This window comes from Lepus europaeus, chromosome 19 (genome assembly GCF_033115175.1).
Source record: "Lepus europaeus isolate LE1 chromosome 19, mLepTim1.pri, whole genome shotgun sequence".
NCBI classification, from domain to species: Eukaryota; Metazoa; Chordata; class Mammalia; order Lagomorpha; family Leporidae; genus Lepus; species Lepus europaeus.
Genome location: NC_084845.1, coordinates 34,239,504 through 34,254,568, shown reverse-complemented (window position 1 = coordinate 34,254,568; position 15,065 = coordinate 34,239,504). Strand labels below are relative to the sequence as shown.

The window sequence follows — 15,065 nt, the reverse complement described above, 5'->3', positions numbered from 1 at the left end:
CTTTTCCAATAAGTAACTAAACAAACAAGCAAACAAATAGACTTTTAAAAAAAGTATGGGTTTCAAAGGAAATTAAATCAGCATATGGAAGTGATCTGTACCCCCATGTTTATTACAGCTCAATTCACAATAGCTAAGGTATGGAATCAACCCAGATGTCCATCAGCTGAAGACTGGATAAAGAAATTATGGTATATACACACTATGGAATACTACACAGCAGGAAAAAATGAAATCCTGTCATTTGCAACAAAATGGATGCAACTGGAAACCATTATACTTAGTAAAATAAGCCAGTCCCAAGAAGACAAATACCATATGTTATGTCTTATCTGAGATAACTAATACAGGTCCTAAAAGGTAATCTATGGGAATGAAATTGACACTTTGTGATGCGATCATTTTGAACAGCCCTTGTCTTGACTATTGAGGAACAATGTTTTTATTTGTTTTTTGTTTTTTCTTCATATTATTTCCTGAACTCAGTGTAGGGTTAATCTTATGTGTATACAGTTAACTGAAAATAGATCTTCGTAAAAAATAAGAATGGGAATGGGAGAGGGAGGAGGAAGACTAGTGGGAGTACAGGAATGGGATGGAAGAATTGTTATATTCCTAAATTTGTACGTATGAAATGCATCAAGTTTGTATTCCTTAAATAACATGTTGTTTTAAAAAAGTGTGGATTTGGTTTCAGAGAGTCTTGACTCCCCTGTGTTCCTTGTCCTCTGAACACCATTTCTCTCTTTCTTGGAATAGCGTTTTCCCATCTCTACAGGAAGTCTTTACTCACCCGTTGAGATTCGTCTTGGGAGGGCTTTCCAATCAGAGTGAGCACATGACCCAAATGTGGACAATTAGACTCGTTTTGGGACTCTGAATCTTGAGTGGAGCAATGCTGGGCAGCAAAACATTGGGTAGGGTCCTGACTTTGAAAAGAATGAACCCAACAAAGCTGCCGACTATTTCCTACCCTCCCCAGACCTTCCAGGCACAGCAGGGATCTCACTCTATTTTGAACTTGGTTCTTCAGCCCAGCTGATTGTTTGGTTAACTCAGGTAGAATTTATTGGAAGGCTATTGAGTTGCTCAGTCAGTTTCCCTTGTTTGCCACCAAACAACCTGAATGGATACAGCCCCCAAGGGAGCCCCAGTGGCAGTGCTTGGAACAAGGGTATGTCTTATTATTTATCAAAAAAAGCTGAAACTCTGCAGGCCCTGACCGGGAGATCCTGGCTCTGCAGAGCTGCAGCTCTTGGCAGGCCTTCTGGGGTAACTGCCCGGAACTTGGGAGATCGCTGTGGGAGCTTAGTGTATTTCCATACAAATGGAATTTTAAGTCCTTATCAGGGTAACAGAAACAAAAAAGAATGTCACACAGACACATTTAGGGTAGCCTGGTTGAGTCCTTCCTCTTTTGGAACAAGTACATTATCAAGATTATGCTTCACTGTCTGTTAGACTCGCTTCTGCTGGGAAGCAGATGAATTGATTTTGAACTTCTTCTATGACACGCTTAGTGCTTTGTCAGTAAAATGACTGTAATATCTTCTGCCATCTGTCATACTCCCTTCTCACAGCAAGAGCCTTCTCCCACCACAGCGCTCCCAGAAAGCAGAATTTTGATCTTCGGGGCGGTTTGTATGCAAGCCCACGCTCCGCAGTGCCCCTGCGGGCTGGCTGGGGAGGGGGTTGAAGAGGTGGAGTGGCCCAGGTTTGGATTTCCACACGTGGAGAAGCCAGGACCTGGGATGATCTCTGGGCTGGAGCATTGATGAGCTCACGCAGTCTGGCAAGCATCCCCACGGCTGGAGGGGGTTGGGAGGGGATAGATGGGGGGTGGTTTGCAGCAGTGGGGCTGGAACTAGAGTGAGGTGGATGAGATAACTGAGGCATTTGCCTCTGTAGCAAAATTTGAGGAGGTGTCAAAAAACTCACTGATCAAAGACAAATAATATTTTAACATGATAGTAAAAAATCAAAATTAATGCAAAAATCCACGATCAACAAAATATCAAATATTTAAATAAAGGCAGACTCAGTGGCAACATTGCCTTGAGTCATGTTGGAGCCTGAGGCGGAAGGAAAAAGCAGTAATGCTGCTCTCCCAGCACCCCTCACCTGCAGCTTCCTCAGGCCTTGCCCTCCTGGGGTTGCAGGTGCTCCCCGCTCTGCCTGCCTGTCTGCCTCAGCCACAGACCTGGGCTGGCACTGAGTGTCAGAAACGGCCTGGGCATGGCAGCCCCTGTGGGGCCCTACCCTGCTGAGGGTGTCTTAGTTTTCTCTCATGTTTAAAAGCTGGTTGAAGTAGACATAAAATTCTTAGTTCAGAGCTTTTTCCCTCAGCACTTCGGATGTACAGAAAACACTGGACTGGCATTTGAGCACTGAGCAAAGACTGTCTACTTCTTCCTCATTTTTGGGTGATCTATCTTTTTTTTTTTTTAAGATTTTATTTATTTATTTGAGAGGTAGAGTTATAGATAGTGAGAGAGAGAGAGAGAGAGAGAGAGAGAGAGAGAAAGGTCCTTCTTCCGTTGGTTCACCCCCAAAATGGCCGCTACGGCCGGTGTGCTGCGCCAATCCGAAGCCAGGAGCCAGGTGCTTCTCCTGGTCTCCCATGCGGGGGCAGGGCCCAAGGACTTGGGCCATCCTCCACTGCCTTTCCGGGCCACAGCAGAGAGCTGGACTGGAAGAGGGGCAACCGGGACAGAACCGGTGCCCCAACTGGGACTACAACCCTGGGTGCCGGCGCCGCAGGCAAAGGATTAGCCTAGTGAGCCGTGGTGCTGGCCAATCCCAATTTTATCCTGAGACTTTCTTTAAGTCAAAGTTCTCAGGGGTGGGTATTTGGCACAGTGGCTAGGATGCTGCTTGGGATGCCTGGATTCCAGCCCTGGCTCTGCTTCTGATTCCAGCTTCCTCCTAAGGCACAGGCTGGGAGGGAGCAGGTGATGGGTCCCTGCCACCAGGTGGGAGACCTAGGGTGAATTCCAAGCTCCTGATTTTGGCCTGGCCCAGACCCAGTTGTTGTGGGCATTTGAGGAGTGAACCAGTGGATGGGAGAGCTCTGTATGTCTCTGTCTCTTTGCCTTTTAAATAAAATAAAAATAAATGAATAAAAATTCAAGTGAATTGTTCTACTTGGCTACACATTAAAATCACATAGGGAGCGCTTGCAAACTACTTCAAACACTACAAACTACTTCAGTGAAGCTGTCTGGTCTGGGGACCGAGGCATAAGTACTTTTCGGAGCTCCCACATAATTCTAATGGACAGTCAAGGTAGAGAGGTAGAGAACCATGACAGTGCTTCTCAGACGTCAGTGTGTGTGCTAGCCACCTGGGGCTCTTCTTAAAATGCACACTGTGATTCAGGAAGTCTGGCATGAGGCCTGAGACTCTACATTTCTAGCAAGTTTTCAGGAGATTCTGATGCTGATGTGCTGGTCAGTAAGTCATATTTTGAAGAAACACTCAATGATCTCCCAATTCACTAATTCATTTTCCAGCTACATACATTCTCTATCAGCCGAGCTATTGAGCTCTGTATTTCCATTATTATAATTTTCATTCTCATTATTTTGAATTCGATCATGTTTATAACAGCTTAGTCAATAGTCTTTTATATATTTCTGAGTTTATCATGCTTGTTAGAAACTCTTGTTCTAAAGTGTCAAAGATAAACAAAGTAGGACTCAAAAGTGGCAAGGGCACAGTTTAATCGGTGATGACTCTCACAGTAGGCAGAAGAGCCCAGTGTGAACCAACTCAGCTTTGATTTGTGGGGCGGTGAATGATGTTTCAAAGGGAGAGTGAGGGCCAAGGGTAGGGGCAAGCGGGGGCTTAGCAGAGTTAGGGAAGTGAAAATTCCAAAGGGTTAGTGTAATGAGATTGGGCAGTGGTATCAGTAGCTGGCAATTATTAAGTAGGATTCTCCCCTCCCACAGGGGCTCTGTTCTGTGCTCAGGTGTCAGCTGGAACAGACAGCAACTTCTGGCAGCCTCGAGGGATTTCCAGGTGGACTGGGGCATCTCATGGATGTGGCTTTGAGTTGTTGGGACCCATGTCAAGTGTTGATTCAAGTGTTTCTGGACCGAGGTTGAGGCCCAGAGGAGAAGAGTGTTTGGGGGAGGCTGGGTGGAGTCTGGTGAGCAGGAATATGTCATGCAGGTTGGGTGTGCCCTGCCGTCTTTCATAGAGGAGCATCTCATCATTTTTCCACTCAGACTTCCTATTTCCCTGGACTGATCAGCTACTTTGGCTTCTAAAGGTGTGCCATGGGGGGGCTAAGCCTGAGCCCCAGCTGTGTGCCTGGTGCTCAATTTACAAGAAAAAGGGACTAGGAGAAGTGGATTTGGAGGGGACCACTGTGGGGCAGAGAGTTTGTGTCACTGCCTAGGCTTGCCAGCTCCCATCTCTCTCTGACCCACAGCTACCCTGCTCCCCAGGCAGACATCTCAGCACTTTTGTCTGGATCCTCCTCTGTGCCTGGCGGGTCCTCATTGCTTGTAATCCCTGAGCCTGAGGAGCTGGGGGCTGAGCAGCTGCAGAAACAAGCTGCATAAGACCACCTGCGTCTGATTTTATCTCCTACCACCCAGACAGGCTCCCGGTCACCTGTCATTATTACTGTAACACAGAAAACAACTCAGTAAGCTCAAAGGCACAGGCACTGACCACCTATGGAAAAGCTCACGAGAAACACAGAGCTCTCTCTAAGCTGTCCTCCGGTGTCTGGCCCGTTGGGCTGCTGTGTCTCTGACTCAGGACCCAAACTCACCCTGCTTTGCCAGGATGCTTCTCAGCTTCTCCTTTGCTGTTTCAGATCCATCTGTTGGTTCACTCCCCAAGTGGCCACAATAGTCATGATGGGCCAGGCTGAAGCCACAAGCCCAGAACTCCATCCAGGTCTCCCACATGGGTGACAGGGACATAAGTGTTTTGGGTCATCTTCTGGCATTGCCAGATGTGATTTTGGGTGAGGAATCCAGCACCCTGGCTGAGTTTCCCATCTTGTCAGGACTTCCCACTACGTGCAGTCATGTGGACCGGGCTCCACTCCATGCGCACATCCAGGTAGCCTGCTCAGGAGGAATGACCACCACAGCCTCAACCACAGCCACCAGCTCTGGGATATGGAGCCTGCCCGCTCATGGGGTGCTTACCAACCGCTTATGGGTCAGCCAGGCAGTTTGACAGAGTGTGGTCAACATGGACAGGTGTCACTGCAGCACAGAGTGGTGGCATCAGTCCCAGGATTGTGCCCCTGGGTGGGCGGGGCAGTTACTGTGATTGTCAGGGAAGACTTGCCTGGAAAAGGTGGCATCAAAGTGATGCTTGAGGGATGATTTACAGAGCTTGAGTCTAGGCAGAGAAAATGGTGTGGACAAAGACCAGGAAGTAAGAAAGAGACCAGCGTGTTTAGAAAGCTAGAGGGAATGATCAGGGCTATGGTGAGGGTCTGGCGAGTGAGGCAAGTTCAGGGTGGATCCTGTCATCAGGGAGGTTTTGCACTAATTTTGATTTTTAAAGATATTGCATTAAAAAGTTTTTATAATTAAAAAAGTATTTATTTATTTGTTTGTTTGAAAGTCAGAGTTACAGAAAGAGAGGGAGAGATAGAGAGAAGTAAAGACAGACCTTCTATCTGCTGGTTTACTCCCCTCCAACCCTCCACAATAATCAGGCTGAAACCAGGAACCAGGAACTCCATCCGGATCTCCCCTGTGGGTATTAGGAGGCCAAATACTTGAGCCATCATCCACTGCTTTTCCAGGTGTATTACCAGGGAGCTGGATTGGAAGTGGAAGAGGCAGGACTGGAACCAGGCACTCTGACATGGCATGTTGGCATCCCAAGCAGTGGCTTAACCCACTGTGCCACAATGCCTGCCTTCCATGAATTTTTTTTGATCTTTTGTATGCAAGGATTTCAAAAGGTTTTTGTACCAAAGTAAATGTGTCATATTTTTTTTTTTTTTTGACAGGCAGAGTGGATAGTGAGAGAGAGAGACAGAGAGAAAGGTCTTTCTTTTTGTCGTTGGTTCACTCTCCAATGGCCGCTGCAGCTGGCGCATCTCGCTGATCCGAAGCCAGGAGCCAGGTGCTTCTCCTGGTCTCCCATGCGGGTGCAGGGCCCAAGCACTTGGGCCATCCTCCACTGCCCTCCTGGGCCATAGCAGAGAGCTGGCCTGGAAGAGGGGCAACCGGGATAGAATCCGGCGCCCCAACCAGGACTAGAACCCAGTGTGCTGGCGCCGCAAGGCGGAGGATTAGCCAGTTAAGCCACGGCGCCGCCGTCTTTTTTTTTTTTTTAAATGGTTGTTTTCATCTACTTGAAAGGGGTGAGAGAGAGGAGGTGGGGAGAATCATTCTTGCATCTGTTTATTCATTCCTCAAATGATCCTCAACAGTCAGCACTGGGTCAGGCTGAAGCCAGGAACTTGGAACTCCATCCAGGCATCTCAGGCGGATGTCGGGGATCCAGGCACTCAAGCCATTATCTACTGCTTCTCAGGATGTATTAGCAGGGAGCTGGGCTGGAAGTGGAGTAGCTGGGACTTGAACTGGCCCTATGGGATGCAGGCATCAGAAACTAATCTTTTAATTCCACTTCCACCAACGTGTTGAAGTGCCCTCAGATGCCTCAACTCTCCTATGGTCCATTGGTGGCACATGGCTACTCTTGAAGAGTCCAGTTTGGTTTTCCAAGGATTGTGCTGGTTTCAAGGGGCTGAGGGTGCAGCCTGGAGGGGCTTCTTCCTTCCGACTCCCTCCAAAGGAGCCCTTGCTGCAGACTCTAGTAGCCCAGCTATCTGGACTTGGATGTCGCAGCCCTACTGGAAACTGCGTGTAGATCTCATTATCTGTTTTCCTGCAATGTGCATAAGGCGGATGCAAGATTAGCTCATTGATTAATCGTTGGGAGCCCCATCTCTCCCCACTGCATTTCACATTGCAGAGAGACTGTTAAAAGAATATCAATGAGGTTGTTAATGTAGCAATCAGGATCTGCTGGTGGAACCAAAGCTTTAAGAATCAATAAAACATTAAAAAAGGTTAAACACTTTATTGGATAAGTCAGAACATATTCTTTAGTTAATGGCACAGCTTTGGGGGAAATGGAATATTAAAAGGCAAGGTAATATCACTCTGTCATGGGAAAACCCTGCTTAAAAAGGATTATTCTGTCAGTCTGATACTTGGAGTCTGTGCGACGCTCTTTGTGACACACGTTGGCATAGCAGAATAAGCCTCCGCAGGGGCAGTAGCAGCAAGACAGCGGGAAGCTAAGAATGCTAAAGGAGCCGGCTGTGTGAACTCGGGCAAAATGCTGATTTCTCCGAGCTTCAGTTTTCTTAATTTATGGGCGAGGTTGATGTACCATGTTCTGCTCCTGTCTGGGGCTGCGGTGATGTCTTGGGGGAAAAGAAGGGTAGCAAGTGTCATATCATAGTAGAGTTTTCATCTACAATCACGCTCACCTGGTATAAATCACAGGGAGGAATCTGTGCGGATGCAGAGGAAGTAGAGAAATAAGCCATAGAGTGACATAGCCACGCTGGTGGGGGTCCATTGTCTAACGCTTTGGCCTGTCAGTGGATAAGAATTGCCGTGACTGTGCGTTTTCTCTAAGATTCTTGGGGATTCCTTGTGTATTTCCATCTGTGGATCTTAGTTCCTTCTCCTGGAAAGCATATGTCTCTCCTTTTTCACTTCCTTCTTTTTTTATTTATTTGAGAGGCAGAGAGACAGAGGAGAGAGAAACAGAGAGACAGGGAGAGAAAGACAGACAAGAAAATAGTTGCTATTTGCTGGTTCTTTTGGGTCAGGCCAAAGCCAGGAGCTGGGAACTCAATCTAGGCCTCCCACATGGTCGCAGAGACCCAAGCACTCGAACAATCACCTGCTCCCTCCCAGGGTGCACAGAGGCAAGGAGCTGGACTTGGGAATGGAGCTAGGACTGAAACTGAGGCCCTCCGATATGGAACGTGGGCCTCCTGAGTGGTGTCTTAACGGCTCTTCCGAACCTGACCTTCAGGGCCATTAAGCCCCTCTTTGTTAATCCCCTAAAACTAGGAGGTGTTTATAACTATAGAAAACATGACGGAACTGTCAAAATGACATCACTTAGTGGAGTTAACTGGGAAATGTATGTTCTCATCTTGGACAGTGTCTGCATGCGGAAGTTGCAGATTATCTTAGAAAACGAAACACGAAAACCCACGGGGAAGGTTGGGAAAAACGCCAGCGAGGCTTCAGTCTTCACCCCGCTGTGCCTGTGAGGGCTGAGGCTCAATGCTCCCCTGCCTCCTCCAGGAAGCCCTCGCGGACAATCCCAGCCATTGACGACTTGCACACTCCTTGGGCATTTGCTGTTTGACTCTCACAGTTCAGCCTGAAGGCCACATGGTTCTGGGTGAGTCCTCCGTGGCTGTGCAAGCACGAGACTTGATTTTCCTAAGGCGACTATGAGCTCTCTGAGGGCGGGACGTGTCTTCTCTTGTGTCCCCTACAGCAAGGCAGGCTCAGATCTCTTCCAAATGAGGTCACTGATGTCCTGAAAGGGTCCCGTGCTTCCGACGACTTTCCACTGAGGGAAGGTTCTGGAATGACTGCTACTGGAAGTGATGCTGAGGGGCTGTGCTGCCTTGTGGCGCTTGAGCATGTTAAGAGCTGCCTTGGGGATGGAAAGACAACCAGGGACATGGCGGCACGTGAGCATCACTCTTAATGAGACAAGCAGGAGAAAAGGAGTAGAGGCAACAAGGGCTGAAGTTGCAGTCAGAGGACAGATCAGAGAAAGCCCAGCGGGGGAGGAAGCACTGGGGTTTAGAGATGGGAAACACACCCAGGCAGGGGCAGGTCTCTGCTCAGTCCCAAGTTTGCATCTGCTTCAGGTTGCTCTGGGGACCCCTGGTTAGGTTGATTTGCTCAAGAGCAGAGTATGCTGTTCCTGGGGGTGGGGTGCAGTCACTCATGCAGGAAACACAGACGAAAATCCCGGGTATTATGGGGCTCACAGTCCAGTGTGCGTGTGGGTGGTAGAGATCACAAACCAAGGAGACAGAAATGAGTGTGTCTCAGGGCCCTGGGGAGGAGGTAAAGCAGGCTGGTGTTCCCAGGGTTGGCAGGCAAGGAGGCTGTTCTGAGGCCACAGGGATGCTGAGGCTCTCACCTAGGAAGTCAGAGCCCTCCATGCAGAAGACCAGGTGATGAAGCCCCGAGCAAGGACGATCTGGTGCGTTCTGGCGACCTGAGGGATGGGGACAAGATCAGCGGTAGCCGGGGAGGGGGAGAGGGAAGGGCAGCAAAAAAGAGCTAGAGGAGGAAGGGGCGTGGCACAGGCATGTAGTAAGGCCTTGTTGGTCACGCAGGGAGCGTGGGTTTCATTCCAAGGGCAAAGGGAAGGCAGAGTCCTCCGTGGTTGGTGGAGGATGGTGAGATGGCTGGGCTGGCATGGAGGCCTGGCCAGGAACTCCTCTCTTTTCACCTGGTCAAACCTGTCCCATCCACAGCCACACAACCCACGACCTGTGCCAGGACCCCAGCCAGTGAGGTTGTGGAAGTCCCTGGGCAAATTCCCGAGCTCTGATATGCAGCCCCCTCTCAGTAAATAGAGCTGGCAACGGGGTCCCACTCACAGGGTGCTTGTAAAGATGAGAAGAGGTCCCTTTGGCCCCAGAGGTGGGGACGAGAGGGACCTGATGCAAGAGTGGCAGGCCCCCACCCGCGTCCCTTGTAAAGAAAGCCCTTGATTGCCAGCTCACTTGGCTAATTCTCCGCCTGTGGTGCTGGCACCCCAGGTTCTAGTCCCAACTGGGGCGCCGGATGCTGTCCTGGTTGCTCCTCTTCCAGTCCAGCTCTCTGCTATGGCCCGGGAGTGCAGTGGAGGATGGCCCAAGTTCTTTGGCCCTGCACCCCACGGGAGACCAGGAGAAGCACCTGGCTACTGGCTTCGGATCAACGTGGTGCGCCGGCCGCAGCGCACTGGCCACAGTGGCCATTGAGGGGTGAACCAATGGAAAAGGAAGACCTTTCCCTGTCTTTCTCTCACTGTCCACTCTGCCTGCAAAAAAAAAAAAAAAAAAAAAAAAAAAAAAAAAAAAAAAAAAAAAAAAGAAAGCCCTTGATTAAGAATCCTCACCCGGACACACATCCTGGGAGCCATTCCTGCCAGAAGCTGTGCTCCGGTCCAGCACTTTCCTCGTGTGTTGCAGTCCCTCCAGACCCAACTCCAGCCTCCCCTGGAGAGGAGCAGCCTGGCTTGATGGAGAGCAGGTGGTGACAATGCTCCCTCCTTGACGACCTCCTCACACTGCTCCCCCAGTGTTTCTCATGAGCATCTAATAGGCTGCATATCAACAAATTTCCTTTTAAAAAAGCCACTGCCTGGCCACTATGCCCACACAGTGATGGTCATGTGTGGGTGTTCCGTGCAGGCATCCATTGAAGTTAATGAGGTACCTGTTGGTGCAGGCTTCCTGCAGAAGACTGTGGGTTGAGATACAGAAGAAACCACCTAAATGTCAGGGAATGCACAAAGCTAATCACAGTTCCTGTAGCTCTTAGGGGATGCTTCCTTTCTTCCCTTCTTGCCTTGAATGTGGATGTGATGTTGGAGCTATGGCAGCCATCCTATGACCATGAGCAATTGTTGTTTGCTGGAAACTGTGCCCAGGGTTGCAGCCTACAAGACAAGAACTGTTACTTATCCCATTTACAGATGAGGAAACTGAGGCCCAATGAGAAGAGCACACAGGTATTATATAATAGAGATCGAGTTTGAATCCAGATCTGGCTAATCCCATTTTCACTGGTATTAACTGTGAGCTCTCTGCTCTCCTAAAGCCTGGGGCAAGGAAAGGCTGTACAGGCCCTCAGGTCCACAGAATCTGCCTTCTATCTGCACTGGTGTGTTCTTCAATTTCATTCTTTCTTTCTCTGAGAACAGGTGGGCTGACTGTGGGAAGTCTGAGGAGAGAGACTGGGGAGTCTCCCTGGGAGTGCGATGTTTAATCACTTGTCTGTTTAACTCCAACAAGTCAGGGTGCAAATGTGACCCAAGGTGTGTTGTTTTAATAATAAATCAGAGGTGAGTGCTCACAATTTCTTAATTATGTATATTTTTCTTGGGAAAAGTTTAAGGACCCCAGCAGGTGCCTGCTCTCTGGGCCTCATTACTTTGACAAAGCTAGGATTTGTGCATTCTGAGCAGCAGGATGCAACATGTGTGCAGGGGTTGGGAGGCTGCTTCTGTCTCCCCTGCTATTAAAATGTCACCTCGGGGTAAATAATATGTGCTCACACACCAGACGAATCTCTCAGGCTTGCTTCTTTTACCTAGTCTGAAAATAATTTAACTGCTTGGAACAACTACATGACTACACATAGTGAGTTATTTAGCCTTTCTGAAAAAAAGTGACATTTTCTCACCAGGATTATTCCATCTCATTTAATTCAATTGTGAAACCCACAAATTATTAAAATGAGCACAACTTGCTTTCAGTACTCATTTCCCAAAAAATTCTCATTGTTTCGGGAGTTGTTGATTTCGTTGGAATAGAAGGAAACTTTTCTCTCTGGTGACCTTGTTTAACGCCCTTTGATCAACCAGTCCTGGATGCTGCTTTCAGTTGTCATGGCTACTGGGGTTAAGCTCAATGACCAGCACTGGAATTTGGCTCTAAGAGACTCCTGTTTCTAATCCCCTGTCTCTTCCCTGCTTCTCTGCTGTAGAAGCTGGGAGGAATGTGTAGTAATTGTCTCAGACTCCCTTGCAGCTAGGTCATGTGCTCTGGCTCTAATGAAATATAATGGAGGCCGATGCCGCGGCTCAATTGGCTAATCCTCCGCCTAGCAGCGCCAGCACACCATGTTCTAGTCCCGGTCGGGGCGCTGAATTCTGTCCCGGTTGCCCCTCTTCCAGGCCAGCTCTCTGGAGGATGGCCCAAGTGCTTGGGCCCTGCACGCCATGGGAGACCAGGATAAGCACCTGGCTCCTGCCTTCAGATCAGCGCGGCGCGCCAGCCGCGGCGGCCATTGGAGGGTGAACCAACGGCAAAGGAAGACCTTTCTCTCTCTCTCTCTCTCTCTCTGTCCACTCTGCCTGTCAGAAAAAAAAAAAGAAAGAAAAAAAAAGAAAAAAGAAATATAATGGAAAATCCTGGGGGTATTTGGAGGAGGTTTCAGGGAAACATCTGGTTTCCTGAAACAGGCTAGCTGGTGTCATCTCCTCTCTACCTTCCTGTCTCAGTGTGAATGTGATACAGCAGCCACCCTATGACCAGGAGACAAGACATTGAGCCCACGAGAGAGCTGTTATGCTAAAGATGATGAAGTGGAAAGGAGCTTGGATCTTCAAGCTCATGGCATCATTAAACAACTGGTGTTTGCAACTGTCTACCGCCGGATTTCTTAGTAATTAGAAAAACCATCTCTTATCTTTTAGCTGCTGTAGTTGGGTTTTACAACTGAACACATCTCTGATTGATACTTACTCTATGGGAAATAGAATATGGGAAATAGAACTGCTGCAAGCTTCACCATATGGGCAGTTCTGCAGAGGAATTAACCCCATTTCCATACATCTTTTCCCTGTGCTGGGAGACACAATGATAAATGATAGGCAAGTTCCTTTTCCTTTGTTAAAGAGAGGCTGGTAAAAAAATAAAGCAAGATGGTTTCACAGTAGCAAGTGGTCAGTGGGAAACAACCAGGATGACGCAGTGGAAAGAAGGGGTGGGAATGGAAAAGTCCACTTTAGGTGGGGTGGTCAGGGAAGACTTTTCTGAGGAAGTGATGTTTTTGGCTGAGTGCTGCATGACCAGAAGCCAATCATGGAAAAAAATTCTGGGGATAGTGTTCTGGGCATATGGAAGAGCAACTACACAAGTGCCTAGGAGAGAAAAGCTTATCCTGGTTAGGGAAATAAAGCAGGACAGTGTGGCTGGAAAGCCATGAGGAAGGCGACTCGGGGAAACTTGGGTTGGAGAGAGGCAGAAGCTGGGTCACGTAGGGCCGTACGGGACTCAGTAACTCATGACTGTTGTCCCAGAAAGCATGGAGCCATGTTGACTGGAGAGAGCCTCAAGGGGCTGGCCTGGGCTCTCTGTCCCAGCTGGGACTCTAAGTTAGGGGTCTGACCACCCTGGGATTAGCTTGGACTCTCAGGTTGCAAGAGATAGAAACTTGACTTGAATTTGTTTAAACAAAAAGATTTTTTTGGAAGTCCCTCTACCTTATTCCAACTGAAGGGCAAAGGACCTGAGCTATTTATCCACCAAATACCCATCTTATCCACGGTTGGGATCTGCCCTGGGGGGCACCTTTCAGCTTGCCTTGTTTGGCCAGAAAAAGTCTTCAGGCAGAGACTCCTGTACGAGTATTTGCAAGAAGCCACTTTAGATTCTAGAGATGCAGTCCAGGGCAGGCTGTAGGGTACCACCAACATCTTGGCCAATGCTCCTGGGCAGAACTCCTCCCACTGCTCTCCTGTTTGCTAACTATGGACACAGATGTCAAGATAATGGCTCTGCTTTTGCATTTTTTAAAATGGTCTTCTTGGGTCTCTGTGTAGATTGGGCTAATTGCTTTAAAATAGAGTTTGGCACATGTTTCTATAAGGGTTAGACAGTAAATATTCTGGTCTTTGTGGACCATCTGGTTTCTGCTGCAGCTACTCACGTCTGCTGTTCCAGCAGGAAAGCCCCACTGACAACGCATAAAGGAATGGTTAGGGCCGGGTTCTCGTAACACTTTAGTTATGAAAGCAGGCAGAGGGTTCGCTCTGGGTATGGGCAATGGTTTGCTCGTTCTTGCTCTGGAAGATCAAATCCTCTGGGTTCACTATGGGAAACATTACTGGGAAGCTTCCTTCCTCAATTGAGCTAAAGAGGCTTGCGTGTCAGGGATGTCAGATGCGCTCTGTGGGTGTGAGTTGGGGATGTGCAGCAGAGCCCCCTTTGTTGGTGTGAGGGTACAGTGATGGGGGAAGGGCTCTTGGAAGATAAATGCTAAAGAAATCAACCATCATCAGGGACATGACAGCCCAGTCCCCGAGGAGATGGGTTTTACTCATGCACTGTTCCATTTTTTTCAATTTTAGATTTATTTATTTATTTGAAAGTCAGAGTTACAGAGAGAGAGAGAGAGAGAAGGAGAGGCAGAGAGTGAGAGAGAGGTCTTTCATCTGCTGGTTCACTCCCCAACTGGCCGTAGTGACTGGAGTTGGGCCAATCTGAAGCCAGGATCAAAGAGCTTCCTCTGGCTCCTCCCACACTGGTGCAGGGGCCCAAGGACTTGGGACATCTTCTGCTTTCCCAGGCCATAGCAGAGAGCTGGATAGGAAGTGGAGCAGCTGGGACTCGAACCGGCACCCATATGGGATACTGGCACTGCAGGCAGCGGCTTTACCTACTACACCACAGTGCCGGCCCCACACTGCTTCATTGTTCAATTCTTTTCCAGAGTCCCTGAAGAGCAGGCACACTTTGGCCATAGTTTCTTCCACAGGTCTTCCTAGGCCATGCAGCTCTGTGTCATTTTGCAGCTCTGTGAAATGAGAGGACCGGTTGTTCCTAATCTTCTGCTGATGGATGTCCTATTGAAATAACCATCTCCAAAACCTTGCAGAGCCTGTAAAAGTTGTATTTGCCATCTTGTGTACACCGTGATCTGCTTGTGCTTTGATAATCCTGTGGGTCAAATATACTTATTGGACCATGATACTCAAACATGGCCCTCTGTAACTTCCAGTTCTGCATCCTTGGGTTCAACCAAACTTGGATCAAAAATATTCAAAAACCATGTCTGCACTGAACATGGACAGACCTTTTTTCCTTGTCATATTTCCTAAATGATGTAGTAAAATAATTAATTACATTGCATTTACATTGTATTAGATTTTATAAGTAATCTAAAGGTGATTTAAAGTACATGGATGGGTGAACTCCACAAGCTATATGCAACTGCTACCCCATTTTATTTTATTTTAAAGATTTATTTGAAAGGGAGAGTGTCAGAGAGAGAGAGAGAGGAAAAGAGAGAGAGAGATACAGAGAT

The 15,065-nt window shown here is 48.3% G+C and overlaps 1 pseudogene; it reads right to left on the bottom strand.

Annotated features, from left to right (window-relative positions):
* LOC133747695 (peptidyl-prolyl cis-trans isomerase A-like) overlaps positions 1-13,455 on the bottom strand; it is a 65,876-nt pseudogene extending 52,421 nt beyond the window's left edge.
* Between the last annotated feature and the right edge of the window lie 1,610 nt (positions 13,456-15,065).